Source organism: Solanum dulcamara, chromosome 4 (genome assembly GCF_947179165.1).
Source record: "Solanum dulcamara chromosome 4, daSolDulc1.2, whole genome shotgun sequence".
Lineage (NCBI taxonomy): Eukaryota > Viridiplantae > Streptophyta > Magnoliopsida > Solanales > Solanaceae > Solanum > Solanum dulcamara.
In genome coordinates, this window is record NC_077240.1 from 30,209,359 (window position 1) to 30,230,807 (window position 21,449).

Genomic DNA, 21,449 nt, shown 5'->3' on the forward strand with positions numbered 1-21,449 from the left:
GTGGACAAGGACTCATGATACTTATGTCTCATTCGCTTGCCACCTATCTAGTGGTTAAGGATAGAAATGATGTCACATTTTCTTTCTCAAAAAGAATTTCCACAGTTCTCAATTTCTCAATGATCAATGATAATATGAATGAGGATGAATTCATTTATAACACGTAAGGCATGGAGGTAGTATTCAACTCAACATGCAATACAATGTTCAAAGTTCTCAAAACTTAACCTAAACATAATATTCTCCCTCAATAGACAGTAATGGGAAGGAGATACCTCAAATTAAGTGTCCACTTGTTTTCTATAATATTTCAATACTCATGAATGCTCAAAACCCCCAAATCAACCCCTCATGCGGTAATCTCAAGGAAAATAATTGTTTCACATCTCTAATTGAGTTAAGTCATGAATTACACAGTCTCAACACAGATAAGATATCAAATAAGGCCCTCACACGGGCATCACAATATAAATAAGCCCCCACATGGGCATCTCAAAGAAAATTAACAAATCTAAACTACACTACGACCCTATCTCAAAGTCTACAACATAGAATTTGACTAATCACCCCAACTCAGCCCCAAGAAGGATAGCCAAACCTACCTCAATTGCCGAAACCGCATTCGAATGCTCTACCAGACGAACAACCTTTGAATTCAACGCCAAAATGACAACTCACTATCAAAAATGAAACATATACATCACAAGGAGTCCAACGACACCCATATTAATAGGTTTCAAAATCGGAGGTAAAATAGTTCAAAAATTAATAAATTTTAAAAATGGTCGAATCTGAAAATTTCTTTTAAAAACATGTTCTAATAGTAATAAGGAATTCATGGTTGAAAAACCAATCAAAAGAGAGTAAGATTTGAGGTAGAAATCACCATTTGAAGTTTAATGAAAAACCTCCAAAGTTTGAGTGAAAAACCATGAATTTCAAGATGAAATCCCAAGATAATGGAAGGAAATCGAAGGATTTAGGTTATAAATAACTACCCAAATGAAATTCTCTGAAAATCGACTTCATAAATAGCCCCTCCAAGCTCTTGAAAATCAAATATGGAAGAAAAGACCAAATCCCCTTTTTGGACCTCTAAGGTGTCGCAAAAGAGACATAGGGTCGCTAAAGCGGAGGTTCGCTATTGCAAACCCCTCTTAAGTGAGCCCCTTCGCTTAAGCGAACCTGGTCCGCTTAAATGGACCCTACATCAGCAACACAGAATCAGCTTAAGTCCCAAATTCTCAATTTGCGATCGGACCCTCGGGATTCGTTCGGAATCCCGTGCACACAAACCATATATGCACTCCATCTAAATTTGATGTTCCAAACTCAATGGAATCCTTGGATTTTGAATTTGAGGTCTCCTTGATCCGAAACTCGATAAGTCACAATTAAACTAGTTTCGGCACTCCAAATATCCAAAATACCCTCGGAACCTCTAAAATTACAAGGAAGCCCTTTCTAGTGTTAGAATCACCCCCCGAATGCATTGGAATCATCAAAAATTCAATCTGAGTCTCTGAACTCGATTTGTTGACCAAAGCCAAACTTAGCTCATTATAACTAAACTTTCCAACTTGGGACCTCAATTTCACAATACAAGTCCAAATTCGAAAACGAAGACACTGCTAGACCAATTTCCACATTCTGGAGTTGTTGAAATTGACGAAATCCCGTTCTGAGATCCGTAGCTATGATTGGTACCGAAAACCGCTTTTTAGCAACTTAACTCTTTAAAACTCAAAAACTTGCCCAATTCACAAACCATTAAAATTTTAGCACATTCAACTACACAAACTGATCAAATAACTCATGGATAATGATAGGGATAAAATGGTAATTTTGCAAAATTTTTTGAAAATGACCCTAAAGGAAAGCAAAATGGAAAATAAAATTAAGATAAAAATCATAATGACAACTTGTCCATCATTTGGTTATGAATATGTGAAACACGATTTGATTTCACTTCTTTTGATCGGGCGTTCTATTGGAAACAACCTTTCTACCCCACAAAGGTAGGGATGTGGCCTACATATATCCTATCATCCCCAAACCCCCACTTGTGAAATTACAATGTGATAATGATACTAAACAAGATAAGGAAAATTTAGTGTCATATTCAAAACCACAAGAGAGTTATGTATTATAAGTCAAAACCTCAAGGGAAGTTTGTGAACTTTTACATAACTGAAATGGTGCCTAAGGTGTTGAAAGACGCAGACATAAAATTGTTGCTCTTAATTGATAAAACTAATATTTCATGAATTTGGTGTACTTGCAGGAATTTTCTACTTCATCTTCTGGAGATGGCACATAATGACATTGAGGATATGTTAGATCATCTAAAAAGGATCAAGAGTGGAGGTGATTCAAACAGTGTCGAGATTGATCAAATTGAGACATTTGAAGTGGAGCTAAGATTTTAGAGAACCTTTATCAAGTACAATTATGTTCTTTTGCCACAACATAAAAAATAAGGCCAAAGTGATTGTCCAAATGGTTCACTCCGTTTTTGGTGGAATTCCATATGAAAACAAAACTAAATTTAATGTGGAAAGGCTAGTGTCGCAGTTGCTGGAATTCGTTGAAGGTAATACTGCTTTAAGGTACAATTATGAGTTGAATGATTCCTATCTTTCGGAATATATGGATTGCCTCGGCTATTTTCTAAATGATGTACTGAAGTACCTGGGATTGCTTATATATGACCCTTATTTGGAGGGTAAACATATTTTTAAGTTGAAGCGATCTTCAAAGAAAGTGCAAATCATTCAAAAGAAAATGAGATTTTTGAGATACTTATATGTCACAGAGATAAAGGGTATGTTGACCATGAGAAGCTGGAAGGTCTGGAGACCCAAATTCAGTTCATGGCTGACAATGTGGGACAATTCTCTTATGCTCTTTGGGTTTATGAGTATGAAAGTGATACAAATTCAGATGACACAGATGAGGATGAGGACGAAGATGATCTCTGGTATAAACCTCCTTATCTATTATCCCTGATTGTGCTAGTGGAGCAGCAAATGAAGAAGATTTTTCTAGGTGAACTAAAGACTTCAAAATTTACTCGAGAAAGAACATTTAAGGACAAGATGTTACCAAAAGGATTTTCACATCATCTCCACAGTATGCTGGTGAATCTCAGAAAAAAAAAGCTTGTGAACTTTCCTAATATTGTCTCTACTCAAAATATTGATGTGGCAATAGATTTCTTGTCTTTTTTTCTTGTTGATATGTCAAATTGTGTTTTTAATGATAAAAAGATGAAAAAGGTCTTGGAAAAGGTTGGAGCTATGGCGGGTGATATTCTATATGTAATTCAAAAGCTTCTTCCTATCTCTATAAACAAAGATGACACTAGCAGTAAATGTTTTCTCAATACAGATATTGGAGAAAACTAAATATCTAGTGGAGAGGAACTACAAATCCTTAAAATTCACTCCGTCTCAGTTTCCCACCGTTGGTGGCTTGAACTTCCTGGATTCTCTTTTAAAGAAATTGAAATCTGAATCAGGTTTAGATTTCATGATGAAAACTCGCAGTGACATTTTAGAGAAAGAGTTGTCATCTTTTACATTCATTTTAGGGAAGGAGTTGTCATCTCTATCATCCATTTTCAGAGATGGGCACCATGAACATGATATGCTCAAAGCTCTTCAGAGGCGTACTGTCAATTTGGCATATGAAGCTGAAGTTTCCATTGACTCTGTTCTTGCTCACTACAATGCTTTTTGGCATATTTTTTGCTCACTTCCTACAATCTTAAAAGAGCTCAAACATGTTAGAGCAGAAGTTTGCAAGATGTGGTCGGAGGACTTAGCTTATAAGGCATGCTATGTGGTAGATCCATCTGATCATCTGACAACTCAACGTAACAATCTTGTGAATGATGAGGAGATAGTTTGTTTTGAAGATGAAGCAGAAAAAATAATTCAATATCTGATTCGAGGTACAAATGAGTTAGATGTCATCCCAATTGTAGGTATGGGGGGACAAGGGAAAACAACTATTGCTAGTAAAGTGTACTAGAGTGACATGATTGTTTTTCACTTTGATCGTCTAGCATGGTGTTGCATTTCCCAGACATATAATTAGACAGAGCTATTAAAAGCGATCTATCATCAAGTTCCCACTTACGAGGACAATGTCTGTAAGGATGACGAACTTGCTGACATGTTGAGGAAAAGATTAATGGGCAGGAGGTATCTTATTGTCTTGGATGATATGTGGGATGTTAAGGCATGGGATGATTTAAGATTATCATTCCCAAATGATGAAAACAGAAGTAGATTATTTGTCACAACCTGACTTGAGAAAGTGGCTAGGCAGATCAAGCACCATACTGAACCGTATTTCCTTCCATTCCTCACACCAGAAGAAAGTTGTGAATTATTATGGAAAAAAGTGTTCCAAATTGAACATCCTCTCTCTGAACTATACGATGTGAGTCTAGCAGTTGCAGAGAGGTGCAAGGGACTGCCTCTGGTGATTGTCTTGGTTGCTGGAATTATCAAAAGGAAGAAAATGGAAGCCTCTTGGTGGCATGAGGTTAAAAATTCTCTGCATTCCTATCTTGGCGAGTCTGAAGAATATAGTTTTTCGACTATGCAGCTAAGTTATGATAACTTACCAGATTATTTAAGACCTTGCCTTCTTTACATGGGGATGCAAGAATTCCAGTGTCTAAATTGATGCGTTTATGGATTGCTGAAGGCTTCATGCAGAACATTGAATTCGGGAGATTGGAAGAAGTAGCAGAAGGTTACTTGATGGATCTGATTAGCAGTAATGTGGTATTAGTTTCAAAGAGAAGATATAGCGATAAATTCAAATACTGCCAGGTTCATGATATAGTGCTTCACTTTAGCTGCTGGTGATGAAGAGAAATCGTAGCCAATTCAAACCATCTGATTGGAAGGAAAATAGACTGAGCTTCAAAACCACTTGTGGTTATAATCAATGATTTAGATTGAAATCCCTTCCCTCAGATTAGTAAATTGGGACTTCTTAAGGTCTTGGATTTGATTTAACAGCGTGAATCATTTGTCGTCAGCTACATTGAATCCACTAATTCACCTTAGGTACCTCGCAGTTTCCATATTTAATTTCAATTTCCATCCAGAATCACATATGGGCCATGTAGAAACTATCATAGTGAAGGGAAATGGTCGTCCTGTATTGTTGCCAGCAACTTTTTGGAAAATGGAAAAGTTAAGGCATATTGAGTGTTATTCTTCTTTTGATTTGAAAAATAATAAGCAGTGGGTCTTCAAAGAATCCTTTAATTTGGAAAACTTGAGGATATTAAGTAAAGTCGAATTTCCAATTGATGATGCTGATTGCATGGATGTATTGTTACAGAAATGTCCTAATCTTCAAGAACTTGGGATTAGTATTTTTAGTGATGAATGGGATTCTGCTGAGATTTGTACTTCCGGTCCCAATTTGGAGAGTCTTAGCCAGCTTCAATTACTTGACCTTTGCTTTCGTGGTGGCAATATTATTATATCCGAATTACACTTGCCTTCAAATCTAAAGGAGTTGACACTTGAAGTGCCTCATATATTAAGCGTGGGATCCTTGATTGCGGGACTACCATGTCTGGAGTATCTCCAATTAATGGATTGGAGCCGTGAGTCGGGTGAGTTGTGCCTCGGAGATATCACGTTTAATAAACTTAAGTTCTTGAAACTGGTGGAGTTAAATATCTCAAGGTTGGAAGCGGCAGAGGCATCTTTTCCCCAGCTTGAGACACTTGTTATAAAAAGGTGTTACCAGCTTGAGGAGATACCTCTTAGCTTTGCAGATATTCCAACACTGGAACAGATTAAGTTGATTGCATTCTATAACAAGTCTCTGAAGGCTTCAGCAGTGAAAATTAAGGAAGAAGTTAAAGATATACAAGGAAGCGACCATCTTAATCTCATTATCGAAGTAAGTAGAAACAAATTCCTACCTGCTGTTTTTTGAGTATCCACGTGCATCTAATGTGCAAACAATATGTTTCAATACAGGATTGAGTCAAGTGTTTGGGACAATAAACAACATGGTATTGCAACATTCCATGAAAAGACTCATCTCAGACAAATAGATCATAACCTTAGACTGGTTAAATTTGAAGTTATCTTGGAAGCTTCTAACTGAAATAAGGTACAAGGAATTCTTCTTTTAATTACTAGCCAAATAAAAATAATCCGTTTTGACTGATTAAATATTCTTTGGGATTCTGCATTTCAAAAACTAAAGATTTGTGATCCCACGGAATTGCAGACCTGCATCTTGGTAATTCAAGAACTAGTCATACTTCTAATGTTCTGAGTAGATCCAATATAGTCTTAACTTCTTAATTCAATATTAGGTTGTTCAGCAGTGTTAGCAAGATCAGAAGCAGTTTTGGTTTTCTTATCTGCTTTTGCACTTAGTTTTAGTTTATATTGAAGTTCATCCACCTCTTTTCCAAGAATGAAGCTAATAAATTTGTTCTTTTCATTCATTGAATTTATGAACTTTAAGATATAATTTAGTATGAAAGGAAATGAAATAAGAGATGGAAAATGAATAAATTGAAAATTGTAAGATGATTAGTTTGTTCTGAGAAAACTGGCAGCTGGTTATAGTGTCATTAAGCTTCCCTGCCTTATAAAAAGCCAAGAACTTCTCCTTGATTTCCTCTTCCTTGAGCATGAAATCCCCCGGAGTGCTGGTCACTTACGAGATGGAACCACCATCATCTGCCTGCTCAAGCTTCACTTCTTGTGTTCTTTTCTCATGGTTGTTAACCAAAGCATCTACCTTCAATCAATGTGCATTTTTAGGTGTATGCTTCTTATTAAGCTCATCGACACACAAAAGAAAAACAGAGTTGTCACTCTCTTGAGAAATGTTGTCTAATCTAAACTCACTTTTGCGCAAACATAATGATTACTTTAATGATTGTACCTTCAGGAAGAAATGAAGTTAAATTATGTACCTTAAACAGTTGTGTCTTTCAAATGGGTTAACTGTTGATTTGATTAAATGATTAAACTCTGAATATAATTAAAGCAGCAAAAGAGTCGAGTGTGGCTATATATTTGCCCTGGAATCTGTACGCCAAGTGAGTCTCCAAATTGCAAATAACATTAATGATCCATATTTTTTTCTTTCTCACATGTTTACTTTAAGGAATCTCATACCTATCTAAGGATGGCAGCGGTACCGGAATCGGGACAACCAAACCGGTATCAACTGGAACCGGATTGGAACCGGCCATGAAAATGGTGGTTCCGTTCGGAACCGGAATGGACAGCTTCCGCCTTGACAGGGTGGTGCTCTGACCGATTGAACTACAATCCCAGGAAAATTAGGTGTACAACCTAAAATCAATTTAGATTCGCGGTACTTGTACGGACCGGTAATTCATATAGTTTTCATTCCGGTCCGGTACATACTGGGACGGACCGGACCGGTATTCCGATTTTTTTAATTAGTTAAATTAAATTAAATAATGAATAAAAAATTCTAAAATACATTATTAATTTAATATTTCTTTCAAAATACATTTTTAAAGTTTAAATTTCAAATTTTAAACTTTAAAAATTTAAAATTTGCAAAATTTAAATTTCGAAGTCTAAACTTATAATGTTTAAATTTCAACTTTTAAACTTTGAAAATTTAAAAATTTTAAAGTTTAAATTTCAAATTTGAAAATAGAAGTTTAAACTTTTAAAATTTAAAATTTTCAAAGTTTTAAAGTTTGACATATTTGAAAATTAAAATAAATGTAAGATACTTGAATTAAATTGAAGACAATAATAAAAAAAATTAAGGCGAATAACATATCATTTTATTTATAAAAAAGTAATTTGTACAATTTCTATTACAATTTACAAATATTAGAAGAGTATCTAATCGATGCAGCCACCTTCTAGAATGGATTCTTCTTTTAATTAGGCCTCGAATTATCTAATATTTGTACTTTCCAAAATAGTCTCGTCTTAATTCTTCTAACATTTCTCTAGTTACTTGTTCCGAAAGTGGTTTTATAGCTTTTTCTCCAATTCATCCATTCCGTCTTCACTTGAATCTACCAAAATATTGTCAACATCATATTCAAATTGGGCAGGTAGTGGTGGACGCCCAAAATTCCTATGCTCCGCATTAATCCAATCCCTAAATAATACTGATATCTCCAAGCTATCAGATGCTAACGAATACCTATGTTCTCCTATTTGAAATCTAGACACACTAAAAGCTCCCTCCGAAGCTACTGAAGATGCCTGAATAACAAACAAATCTCGAATAACCCTTTGATGCTTTGGAAATGCCTTGCCGCGGGTCCTCCACCAATTCAAAAGGTCGGGTTTGCCTTCTACATCCTTAATGCTTTCCGTTCCCTGATTAACAAATCCATCAAAATCATTTTTTTCGTTAGAAGTAAGTCCTAAATACCTTTCTAACATATCATCAATATTATCTTTAGAATATTTACACTTAGATATTTGGGGTTCTTCTTGACGTACTACTTCATTTAAAATAGTAGTATTATACAAGTCGTATAATTTTCTAGCTTCATTTTTAATACTATATTTAACCATGGATAAACTAGGTTCTTCATTATTTTAATACATATATTTAAATAAAAAATTTCAACCATTAGTGATGCACCAACTTCTTTGTATGTTGGATTTAATAAACAAGCAGTTAAATAAATTTGAGGACTAGGAAAAAAATTAAAAAAATTTCAATCATCTTAGCAATAGAATCTTTAAATTTTTGTTTATTTTGATAATCATAAAATTTAGTCGAAATTGCAAAAATATTTGGTAAAATGGAACAAATAGTAGGGTAATAAAGTCCAGAAATTTGTTTTGTAGCTAAGAAAAAACCTTTTTAAAACTCCACAAGTTCTTTTACGTCATCCAGTCTGTTTTTGAAAGTCTATAATTCATATCTGTGTTATGAGCATTCCAAACCATTTGCAAATGTTTTTTATATTCATAAGCTACCTTAAACATTTCATATAAAGAATTTCACCTAGTAGCAATAGTTTTTGGATTTTTTCTATAAGGGAGATTATATTCATGACACCTATTTTCAAATTCTTTACGTTTAGATTTTACTTGACATTTAAAAATAAAATGACATGCAGCTTTATATTTAATGCAATCATAATTATACATTGCTATACCATCTCCAATAATTAAATTATATATATGTGTAGCACGTCTAATATGAAAATCATCATCATAAATAGGGCTAAGTACACCTTTTAAAATATCATAGCAAATGTATTATTAGAAGCATTGTCTAAAATGACACTCATTATTTTATTAGTTATTCCAAAAAATTCTGTAACTCCTAAAATAGTTTGAGCAATATAAGCACCGACTTTTGAAACTTCACAACTTTTGTAACCCAAAATACATTTTTTAAAATTTAAATTTTCATCAATTCAATGATCGGTAATTGTAAAATAATCATTACCATTTACACTACGACCCATATCAGAAGTTATAGTTATTCTACAAGTATTATAATTAAATAAACAACGAAGATAATGAAAATGTTGGCCTTGATAATCAAAATTGGTCATTTTAATAGTGTTTCTTGAAAAATCATTAAACGAAGGATTATACATTAATCTAATATAATGAATAAAATCAGGTTTTTCACCAAAACTAAAAGGCAATCTAGTAACAACAATCATTTTACTCAATTCTTCTAAATCTCTCTCTACTATATGAATGATGTGTACTAGGGCTAGAAACATTAGGAAGGTTTAATGTCGATTGTACCATGTTAGAGCCCCCTACTCCCACAGATGCATCAGGAAGGGGCGTACCATTTTTTATTGCATCTGCTATCGCGTTAGCTTCCAAAAATTCTCCTTTACAACAACCCATCAAATGATTTCGTAAATGCCCTATACCACCAACCTTTTCCGCAGTTTTATGATTCATAACATGCTTACATTTATTACAAATTGCTTTTGTTTTATCTTCACTTTGAGTCATAAATTGCCAAACAACAGATTTTTTTTATGTTCAGGCTTAGGCTTAGCTCTACTAGGATGTACAAGAGGAGTGGGAGAGGGAGCGGGAGAACGAAAATGACTAGTAATCGTAGTTTGTTCATTTTCATCATCATCAAAAGTATCAATATCATCATCATCATCATCATCTAGTGATTCATCAAAATTACCATATCTTCTATCTAAATATTCATGGTCTAGTTGAGTATTACTATCAATATCAAAACAAGTATCATTTACATGCATATAATCATCCATGTCAATACGTAATGGTGGTTGTCTAGTTTTAAATTTAGAAGAACTACCACCAAATTTGGTTTTTACGGTTAAAACACTCATGCCTCGGGAGGGTACCCTAAACGTAACCGGCACTCAGAAACCATTTCTGGCTTCCAAGCGAACCACATAGCCTGATCACACATCCGTTCATTCATTCATTCATCGGAAAGTTTAAAAATAAAGAATAATTTAGCGGGAAACTCAAATCACCCATCCAACTCAAATAATAAAGGCCATGGGCCGACAGATCAACTAAAATATTTGTCATTTAAAAATAGTTTGACAAGAACAACTCAAGGATAGAAATACTCAATCGACTCATCACTATCTAGTCTATGAAGCCTCTATCACTACTATCTAATTGGTGCCAATGACATGTTCATGGATACCTCAACTCAAAATGTAAAGGGCTAATTCGACGCAAGAATACATAAACGGTGTCCTCCGAATACAGGGAAGGACTCACCAATACGCTGAGTGCGAATAGATCCCCAATGATGCTCCTATTAACGATCTCATAAATCTGTCTCTGCATCATGAAATGATGCAGGCCAAATGGCGTCAGTACGTGGAATGTACTGGTATGTAATATGGCAGAATGAAACATACCTCCAGGAAGAGTAACGCTGGTTCAAATATCTCAACTCGGGAAGATAAGAGAACTCAAATAAGGTGTCATAAGTATAAAGTAAGAATACATTTTTAGACAAGGACCAATCACACATCATACAATCCAATCCAATTATGCACAATACAGTTCAATCAAATCATTTACAATTCGATCCCTTTCAATCATGTACAATCTGATTATATACACTCAACTCAACAATCAACTCAATAATCAAATCCAATCAAGTCACATACCATTCTATTCAATCCAATCACAATTCATCTTCTCCAATCCGACCATATATAATCTACTCAACATTCAACTCAACAATCAGCTCAAAGGACTTAACTCAGTAAATATGCAAATCAAATTATGCAATGTTTTACAATTCAACTCGAAGGACTCAACTCAATAAATATGTAACAACTCACTCGAGTGTCCTAAGTTCTAACAAGAAATAGTTTAGACAGGACTAACTCATAAGCATATAGCAACTCACTCAACTCAACTGACTCAGAGCACTATCAAGACCTAAATGGGAGTTTCTCTTAACCGACAACCATCACTTATGAGCTAGTGAAAGTACAACAAACCGATGTTATTGCCGCATCCGTTCATACCTTGCCAGGGTATGAACGAATCAACCAATCATGGATCCAATCCAACAAAGTCCTATAATGTCAGGACAAAACTCTCGGGGAAGCATCCGACTTTAACGGTTCAATCCCCCCTACGTTTGGCAACACAGGTATTGGGTTCGAGTATGGACTATACTCTTACCTAATTCGATGCTTGATACTCCTCCCATGACTCCATGCTCATAAAACTCCTCCAATCATCTCAAACAAGCCCTCACGGCTAGTTTCATGTGGAATATTGCCACCTCATCAACTATGTTCTCATTTCAACTCAATCAAGCCTCATTGGACCTTCTTTCAAATTGACTCATCTCAATTCATCAAACTCTTCTCTTTAAAAATTTATACAATCTCAACTCAATGAATGCAGAAAATATTATGTACATTAAAATATAATTTCAACTCCTCAACTCAAACTCAAAATAGATACTTTAATGTAAAAATACTCAACTCATTTAAAGGCTCCTCATACTCAACTCATACTTAAACTCCTTTCTAAATCAAATATGAAACTAATAATTCTTTAGACTCAAAATAGTGTATAAATAGTTTATGCAAAAAGGTTCACAAATAATTTATTTAAAGCTCCTCCTCAAAAGATCATTTATTTTCGAAATATTCCTAAGACTCCAATCAACTCAAATTATGCACATCATATACCACAAAATCACATTAGACTCCAACCCACTTCATCACACAACATCCTCATCAATATAACCTCTTCATTTACGTCATCGTCAAATATCATAATTCACATCATCATCAAACATTATCATCACATCATCATCAAATATCATCATCACATTAATCGTCAAACATCCACTCCAAATTCCTTATTTTAGTCCTATGTTCATTTTATAGAAGACAAAGGACATTCTTAACTATCCAATTCATTATTTTCATTCCAATCAATACATACATACACACAACGATCCATTTCAACCTCAAGACATTTATGACAAGAAATCTCATCTTGGGTTCATGTGAATGAAACATGAACCCATACTCTCAACAAAACTCAACTCAAGAATATCGTCAATACCTATAAATCTATATACAAAGATACATTTGTAGTTAATAATATGAAAAATAACTATTTAGTAACTCAAGTCATTAAAAACATCAATCAACTAATAGTACTTAAAACATTCTATAGTTTAGGAAAACTTTCAAGAAAACCTTCTTAGAAGGTTCAACTCTTTCACAACTTCTATCCAACACATATATGGGCATATGGAAGAACTAAATCCATATTTTAGGTTAGCTTTACATACCTTGTTTGAAGACTTTGAAGAACCTTGATGTTGGGTCTTCAATGGAGGACTCAAACCTTGAAGCTCTTGGAACTCTTCTTGTTGGAAATGGAGAAGAAGAAGAAGAAGAAGAAGAAGAGAGAGAGAGATAGGTTTCTAGGGCTTTTAGAGAGAGAGTGAGAGATTGAAAATGATCCCAAAATGTGATAGGGCTGATACATATATGATTTGGGTAAGTTCCCAAATTACCCCTCCTCAAAAGTTCTGAAAATAGGCTAAAAATGCACCTAGCGCGATAGTGGCGCGTCGCGCCATTGCAGCGCCAGGCTGATTACGCCTAAAAACCTGCACACCTCGTAGTGGCGCGCCGCGCCAAGGACCAAACTACTGAGGCACATTCTTGGCACGATAGTGGCGCGTCACGCCCTTACAGCGCCAAGGCCAAAATTTCTGGGTTCTGGAAAATTGGCCTGAAAAACCCTGCACAACTTTTAGCGGCGCGTCGCGCCAAGGGCCAAACTACTGAGGCATGTTCCTGGCGCGATAGTGGCGCATCGTGCCACTGCGGCGCCAAGCCTAGTTTTCCAGCAATTGCAGCCCAGGCCTAAAAATCTCTACTGTGCTAGTTTATCTTAGGATAGTCATATCTTTTGACTCTGAACTCCAAAAGTTACATTCTTAGTGGCGTTGGAAAGAAGACTCGATGACCATTAATTTAATAGGTCGTGGGCTACCCAGATCGCCATATATCAAAAGATAGGATCGTTAGAAGTCAACCCCTCATGCAAACTCCTCCTCAAACTTAGCCACGACGACCCTTTTGGCTTGATTTGGTCGTAGGGGTCCTTCATGACCCCACATCACCTCTAACGCTCTTTAATTACTTAGGAACTCATGCTAACTCATGTGAAAAATTTCAAGTCCTCCGGTCCGAGTCTACACTCACGTGAAGAAATGTTCGAATCTTAGCGAAAAAATTTTCGGGGTGTCACAAAAACATTAGCAACACTACCCAAAATTGATTTTTTACCTTGAAATATTTTTGTCTCTGGAATCCATATTAAAATTTTACAAATAAGCAAATTAAATATAATACAAAAATTAAACACAAACAAATAAATAAGTAAACTAGTGAAGACTAAATAAATGAACTATTATAACTTTACAAATATGCAAATTAAACATATTACATAAATTAAACACAAACAAATAAATAAGTAAACTAATAAAGACTAAATAGATGAAAACTGTAAGTTGGAACGAATGTACCGAACATCTGCATAAAAGCAAACGTAAAAGCCAAAAGTTGATGAACTTGAAGCTTGATGATGCTCCAAAATAATCAACAAAAAATTTCTAACTAATATAATTTAAGAAAACTTAATAAAGTATTTTAGAATTATTGAAACTTGAAAGAGTTGAGAGAGTAGAAAGTAGTGTGAAAAAATTGTAAAGGGGTGGGGGGGTTATAGTTAAAAAATAGGATCTAATTGTATTTTTTAAATAAATCTTAGGATATTATAAAATATTGGGGGATAAGGGGGTGTTTAGGGGGATGATGTGGTGATGTAGCCATTGGGGTGGGCCCTCCCAACAACTATATAACGGGGAAATTTTATTTTAATTTTTTGTTAATTTTCAGGCGGAAAATTCTGGACCGGACTGAACCAGTACCGACACTTACCAGACCGGTAAACCCCCACCCACCCATTCTGTTCCCCCTACCGAACCTTCCTACCCCTACCCTTACTGGAGCTTACCGAAATTGGGACAGAATCAGACTCGGACAAGGACAGACCGATACCGATAATGGTAAGTCTCGATTCCGCTGCCAGCCTTATTCCTATCTAATTCCATTTGATCAAGCTACTCTGCTGAAGGAGAAAGAATGGTTGGTGCTTCAAGGATAATTGGTGTTGATTAAAATGCTAAAAAATTTGACTTCGATAATTAATTTGTATTTGCACATGTCACAATGCTTTAAAACTTGTATCTTCAACATTCTTGATCAAACATCATCTTATTTAGTTCCTTCCTTATAGCTTGTATCATTCATGCATTTTACCTGTGGTTTTTGTTATGACCTTTCAGGTCATTTTTGAGTAAATGCATTTTCTTCATTGTTTAGAACGTTCCTATAGCGACCCCAAGTCATTTATGACTTGTAGGCACTAACTCTTCGATTGTCTAGCCGTTTGTTTGAGATTTATGTCCATTTTTCTATTTTGAAGCTTTTGAAAACTTGAATAGTTGATTTTGGTCAAAATGTTAGGTAAAGGACCTTAGAGTGGAATTCTAATGGTTCCATTAGAATGGTCATTTTAGTCTAGCGGTATGGTCGGCACGAGTCTTGAGGCTTTTTATACGAGTTTGGACTATTAGGCATTTTGGCCTTTGAAATTTGGCCTAAGTTTGACTTTGGTCAACATTCTTGGAAAGCGCATTTGAATGAAAATTATGTCAGTGTGGTTAGTTTTAGAATGTCGAGTTTGGTCTAGAACGACCTTTCGTGCACTTTTTAAAGCTTTCGATCTAATACCGAGGTCCTTTGTGAAATTGGCTAAAAAACACTTAGGTGTGGGATCCACTTTTTATCGAGATAACCTCAAATGGAAATGTTGATTGCATCGTTGAGTTTTGAATATCAAATTTTGTGAGGTAGCATAGTTCATTTGCGCACATGGGATTCCGAACGAATCCCGAGCACCCTGTCGGAGACTTGATTATTGCCAAAACTCAGCTAGTGCAACTATGTATGGTGCCTTCACTAAAGAGACCCTAGTTTCACTTTAGCTACCCTTTCTTAACTGACTAGGGCATTTCTTAAGAGAGGTTGGCCGGTTGGGCGGGTGTCTCTTTAGTGACCTGGCCATCACTAAAGCAGCCAGAGCGAGGCCTACCTCTTGGGGGATGGTCTCTTTAGCAACATTTTAGGTCACTTTTGTTGTTATACCCCGCACTCTTGTAGGTCGAAACATTGTTTTTCTATAAAAGGTTGTCATGTGATCCATGTTATCCATGAAGTTTGGTGTGAGTAGTTATGGTTGGAAATAGGTTCATAGGGATTTGAAAGGAATTGGAGCCCAAATAATGAGTTGTGGTAGTCAACCTACTTGCATAAGCTACCGACTTGGATGTCTTACATAATTAAGCTACTTGAGTACATGTCGAGCTCAAGTAGGAAGGATTACATAGGTTCTTAAAATGAGACGAGATTACGAACCCATGAAAAAAAATAAGTAGGTGATGCACCTACTTGGACTAAGTAGGTGATGCACCTACTTGGGTGGACCCCACCATGCCATGTGGAAGCACCTGGGTGGGTGCATGGGGTGAGGTAGACGCCTAAGAGCTGGACACGTGTCACCCTTAGGGGCTGACATGTGTCACTCTCAAACGAAGGGTATATATAGCTAACTAGTGACTAAGACCTTATTCTTTATCATCTTCTACACTTGGAAACCTAGAGAAAAATAGAGAGAAAAAAAGAAAGAGCCACAGCAAAAGCTAGCAGCAAGGTAAGGCTCAAATTTTAATCTTTGAATTAATTATCTAAGGTATTCTTCGATCAAATGAAGTTGTTTAACAATGTAAATTAATTATTGGGGCAGCAAAAAAGTTCAACGAGAAGTCCATCAATTTTCAGTTGAGTTGCGGAGCCAAGTTGCTAAGGTAGGGTTTCTTCCTTTGAAATTGGAGTTAATGATGTTGTAATGGAAAGATTACTAGTATTAAAAAGGTTGGAGGTAAGCAAATTATATAGTTATTGTTGACGTTGTAAATGGACAGAATCGAGGCCGTTCTAGTTGGACTAAAGTTTGGTTAGTGTTGTCGTTACTATGGTATTGTATTTGAAGGTAATTTGTATATGTTGAAGGGCTGGAAATGTGGTTATAAATGATTATAAGTGATGTTGTTCACAGCCACGTTATGCTCCCTTCCGTGTGGTTGTGATTTTACGAAATAAAGATCGAAAACTATATTTTGATGTCGTGGTTTTAGGTGGGTTGTTTGGAACTTGGATTGAATAATGTTGAAGTAGTTTTATTGTACATGGATGGTGGTTGTTGTTTTTGGTATGGATGTGTTAATTGGAGGGTAATTGAAAGTTCGGATAGGGCGAGTTATAGGGGAAATGCTACCCAATTTCCATTAACTTCTTAACTAAGTAATATACTAGTCGAGAAGTGTGAACGAGGAAATGATTCCTATGGATAATTGATTGTAGATTTAGAAGATGGAAAGTCGAAGGTTATTAATAATAATATGACTTTTGTGTTAAATAGGTTCAACGGGTAACGAAGCAAGCTTAGTTACGGTTGCTCCATAAAAGGTATGTAAAGCTTATCCCTCTTTTCTTTTGGCATGTCTTAGATATAAGTGATATGTGATATGAGCTTTGGGGATAATTCCATTCATAAGCTCCGAGTATGATTCATGACTCTTATTCACTTATTGACGGTAAAACTCCTAAAGTCATTGAGCTATTTTCCTCGAGCCTTCTATATCTTAAATAGTAGTTGGATGAATAATCTCCTATTTTTAAAGACTCTACAATGACAAATGTCTCTGATTCCATAAGCTATTTAGCATTGTCTTGATACATGTCTATAATTTCTGAGGCTCCATTTGATATGATCCCTAATGACATGTAAAGGGTACTTGAGACGATTACTACCTTGATCTTCAGGTGATGATTCACTTGATTATTCTATTGCGTCTCATATGATGATTTAATTTGCATATGGTTACTCACTACTCTGCTCGTGCATATTATTAATACATCTTTCATTGAGTCCCGGGCTGGGTATGATATATGTATACGATGATATAATGAATCACTGACATGGTTATGGCACCGAGTCTCATAATGGGCCGAGTACAGTATAAGTGTACACTACTCTATTCACCGAGTCCATAACTAAAGGGACAGGTACGGTATATATATGCATATGATGATATAGTGATGTATTTGTAACACTGAGTCCCACAACGGGCCGATAAGGTATGTGATGATGATATACATGACTTCATTTCATAAGATGTAGGTACAGTGATTTGTTAATTGTTATACTTGTCTCATTCATCCTTATTCTGGCTGTAATTTTCTTATGGTATTTTATGCTTTATATACTCAGTACGTATTCCGTGCTGACCCCCTCTTTTCGGGGGGCTGCGTTTCATGCCTGCAGGTACATACACATATTTTGGGGATTCTCCAGCTTAGGATTTCCGCTCAACAATTTTGGAAGTGCTCCATTATGCTGGAGCCTAGGTTTTTGGTACTGATCTTCTAATGTATATACTCATTTATTCAGGGGTACAGTGGGGGCCCTGTCCCTGCCATATGATACTGTTGGCACTCTTAGAGGTTTGTAGACATATGTGTGGGTTGTGTGTATATGTGTTCAGTTGTGTCCGTCTGTCTTATGTTTTGGGACGTTCCCTTTCGTAGTAGAGCCTTGCTGGATCGTATATATGTATGTAATGAGACGACCCCACATGCTATGACAACCTTGTTGGCTTATGTACTATGTTACCTATTGATAAGTTGTAACCCCTCAAAAGACGGGTCGTGCCAATATGTGAATATATAACAGTTTGAGATAACATTCTATCTCCTTAAGTTATAAGTTAAGTGTGGTTTACTTATGGTTAATAGGGGTACTCGCGAGTGTCCAGCTTGGACACCAATCACAGCCTATGGGGTTGGATCATGTCTAATAGAGTCTTGTTTATCGGTGTGTTGTGCACCACATCTATAAACAAGAAGCTATAGGACATTTAGGATGTTATCTTTCCTTCTATTTTAAATTGTGAGATAGAGCTATACTATTCAGACAATTCCTCCCTAACGGATTAATATGTTTACAATGATGCCTCCAAGGAAAGCGGCAACTGCCTAAAAGGGCAAGTCAGTAGCAGAAGAAACTAGTCAGACCCTGAGAGTTACTAGGGTTTGTGCCTAGTCTATGCCGGGGATTGTGCTCCAATCGGCAATCTCTACTATGCCACCACCTCCAGAGGAGCTTAGAGTAGCAGTAGCTGCAGATCCTGAGGCTCCAGTACCTGAGCCTCTAGCCCCACAACCAGGGCTGGAGGATAGGGCGATGAAAGATGCAGTTCAGTTGCTGACCAGATTAATAGCAGGGCAGGCTCAAAGGTATGGGCTAGGGGTCAATGATGCAAATAGACATGATAGTTTGAGGGTTCATGACTTCCTGACTTGTAACCCCCCAGATTTTTATGGGTCGAGGCCTGCGGATGACCCACAAGAGTTAATTTGAAAAATGCAGCATATGTTGAGTTGGCTTTATATCGACTGAGACTGAGTTTGTTGAGTTGGCTTCATATCGGCTGCATGACGTAGTCGTTAATTGGTATGAGTCCTAGGAATTATCGAGGGAAGAGGGTGCTCCTTTAGTAGTGTGGGATGAGTTTGTGGAAGCCTTCTTTGGCCATTTTCTACCTCCGGAGATGAGACAAGCCAGAGTTGATAGATTCTTACAGTTGAGGCAGAATGACAGGAGCATTAGAGATTATAGCCTTGAGTTTGACTTGTTGGCGAGACATGCGCCCACTATTGTAGCTGATATGGCTGATAGGGTGATGGGTTTGGACCATTATTTGGTTGATATATGTATGGCCATGGCTTCTCAACCATGTATGGATATTGCTCGGGTACAGACATACACACAAGGGGTGGAGGATCAGCACAGAGGGTGGTAGCTCGATAGAGATTATGATAGGGGCCATTATAAGAGAGCTAGGTCGGTTGGGTATTAGGGGGAGTTTGAGGTGGGGAGCCTCATCAGTATACTAGATATCCTTCCCAGCCATCCCGGAGTGCACCCCCACAATTCGCAGATAGGAGATTCGATAGCATGGGATATCCAGGAGCCGGTCAGAGCTCTAGGGTTTTAAGTTCACAGATGAACAGGGGTTTGCGTCAGTCGAGGCCACCTTTGCCTCAGTGTCTTTATTGTGGTAGGACTCATTTTGGGGAATGCCATTTTTCTACAAGTGCTTGTTTTACTTACGGCCATTAAGGCCATATCATGAGAGAGTGTCCATTCAGGGGTAAACCAAGTGGTGCAGCTCAGCCTACTGGGTCAGTTGCTAGTTCTTCTTCTTCGGTGGCTATGCGCCCTATAGGGCAGAGTATTCATACATAAGCAGGACAGGTAGAGGCCATGTTGCAACTTCTAGTTCTACCAGTCCTTTGAATCACATCTATGCTTTAACTAGCAGACAGGATCAGGAGGCGTCACCAAATGTGGTTACAGGTATATTATCAATCTTCTCTCGGGATGTATATGCATTGATAGATCCAGGCTCCACCTTATCATATATATCTCTCTTTGTTGCTAGTAGATTCAGAATAAAACCTAAATTAATAGACCCATTTGAGATAGCTACACTAGTAGGAGACTCTATTATAGTAAAGCAAGTATACATAAATTTCTCAGTGGGTATATGTAGTCGTCATACCTTGGTTGATTTAATGGAGTTAGATATGATGGAGTTCGACGTTATTATAGGTATGGACTAGTTAACTTCTTTTTATGCTAACATTGATTGTAGAAATAAAGTAGTTTGATTCCAGCTCCCAGATGACCCAATTATCGAATGGTTGGGGAATACGGCATCGCCGAGGGGCCAATTTATTTCATACCTCAAGGCAAGAAAGATAGTTAAAAGGGGGTATATTTACTATCTAGTTCGTGTGCATAACCTGGAAGTAGAGGTATCGACTCTTCAGTCAGTGCCAATAGTCAATGAGTATCTAGATGTAATCCTAGATGAACTCCCAGGTCTTCCTACCGAACATGAGATAGAGTTCACTGTGGATGTGTTACCATATACTTAGACCATATCTATCCCTCTTTATAAAATGGTACCTACAGAGTTGAAGGAATTAAAGGAGCAGCTGAAAGACTTATTAGAAAAGGGCTTCATTAGGCCCAGGACATCAACTTGGGGAGCACCAGTGTTGTTCATGAGAAAGAAAGATGGATCATTGTGAATGTGTATTTATTAGAGGCAGCTGAATAAGGTAACAATAAAGAATAGATATCCCCTCCCCAGGATTGACGACTTGTTTAATCAGTTGCAGGCTACTAAGTGTTTCTCGAAGATAGACCTGAAGGATATCATCAGGTACGGGTAAAAGAAGCAGATATTCCAAAGATTGCGTTCAGAACCCAATACGGACATTATGAGTTTAAAGGAATATCTTTTGGGTTGACTAATTCTCTAGAGGTGTTTATGGATCTAATGAACCGAGTGTTCAAGCCATTCTTAGACTTGTTCGTGATTGTATTTATTGATGATATTCTGGTCTATTCATGATCGGAAAAGAAACATACAGATTATTTACAAATGGTACTTGGGGTGCTCTAACACCAAAGGTTGTACGCCAAGTTCTCTAAATGTGAATTTTGGTTGACTTTGATAGTATTCTTGGGGCATGTTATTGGAACGGATGGCGTTCGAGTAGATACACAGAATATTGAGGCCGTGAGGGCTTGTCTGAGACCTATGACACCTATGGAGGTACGTAGTTTTCTATGGCTAGCAGGATATTACAAAAGGTTCGTGGAGAACTTTGCTTTGATTTCCGCACCTTTAACAAAGGCTAACTCAGAAGG

General features: G+C 36.7%; 1 pseudogene; it reads left to right on the forward strand.

The window, feature by feature from the left end:
• The first annotated feature begins 2,309 nt into the window (after positions 1-2,309).
• Positions 2,310-5,976, forward strand: LOC129884159 (putative late blight resistance protein homolog R1A-3; annotated as a pseudogene).
• Positions 5,977-21,449: the final 15,473 nt, after the last annotated feature.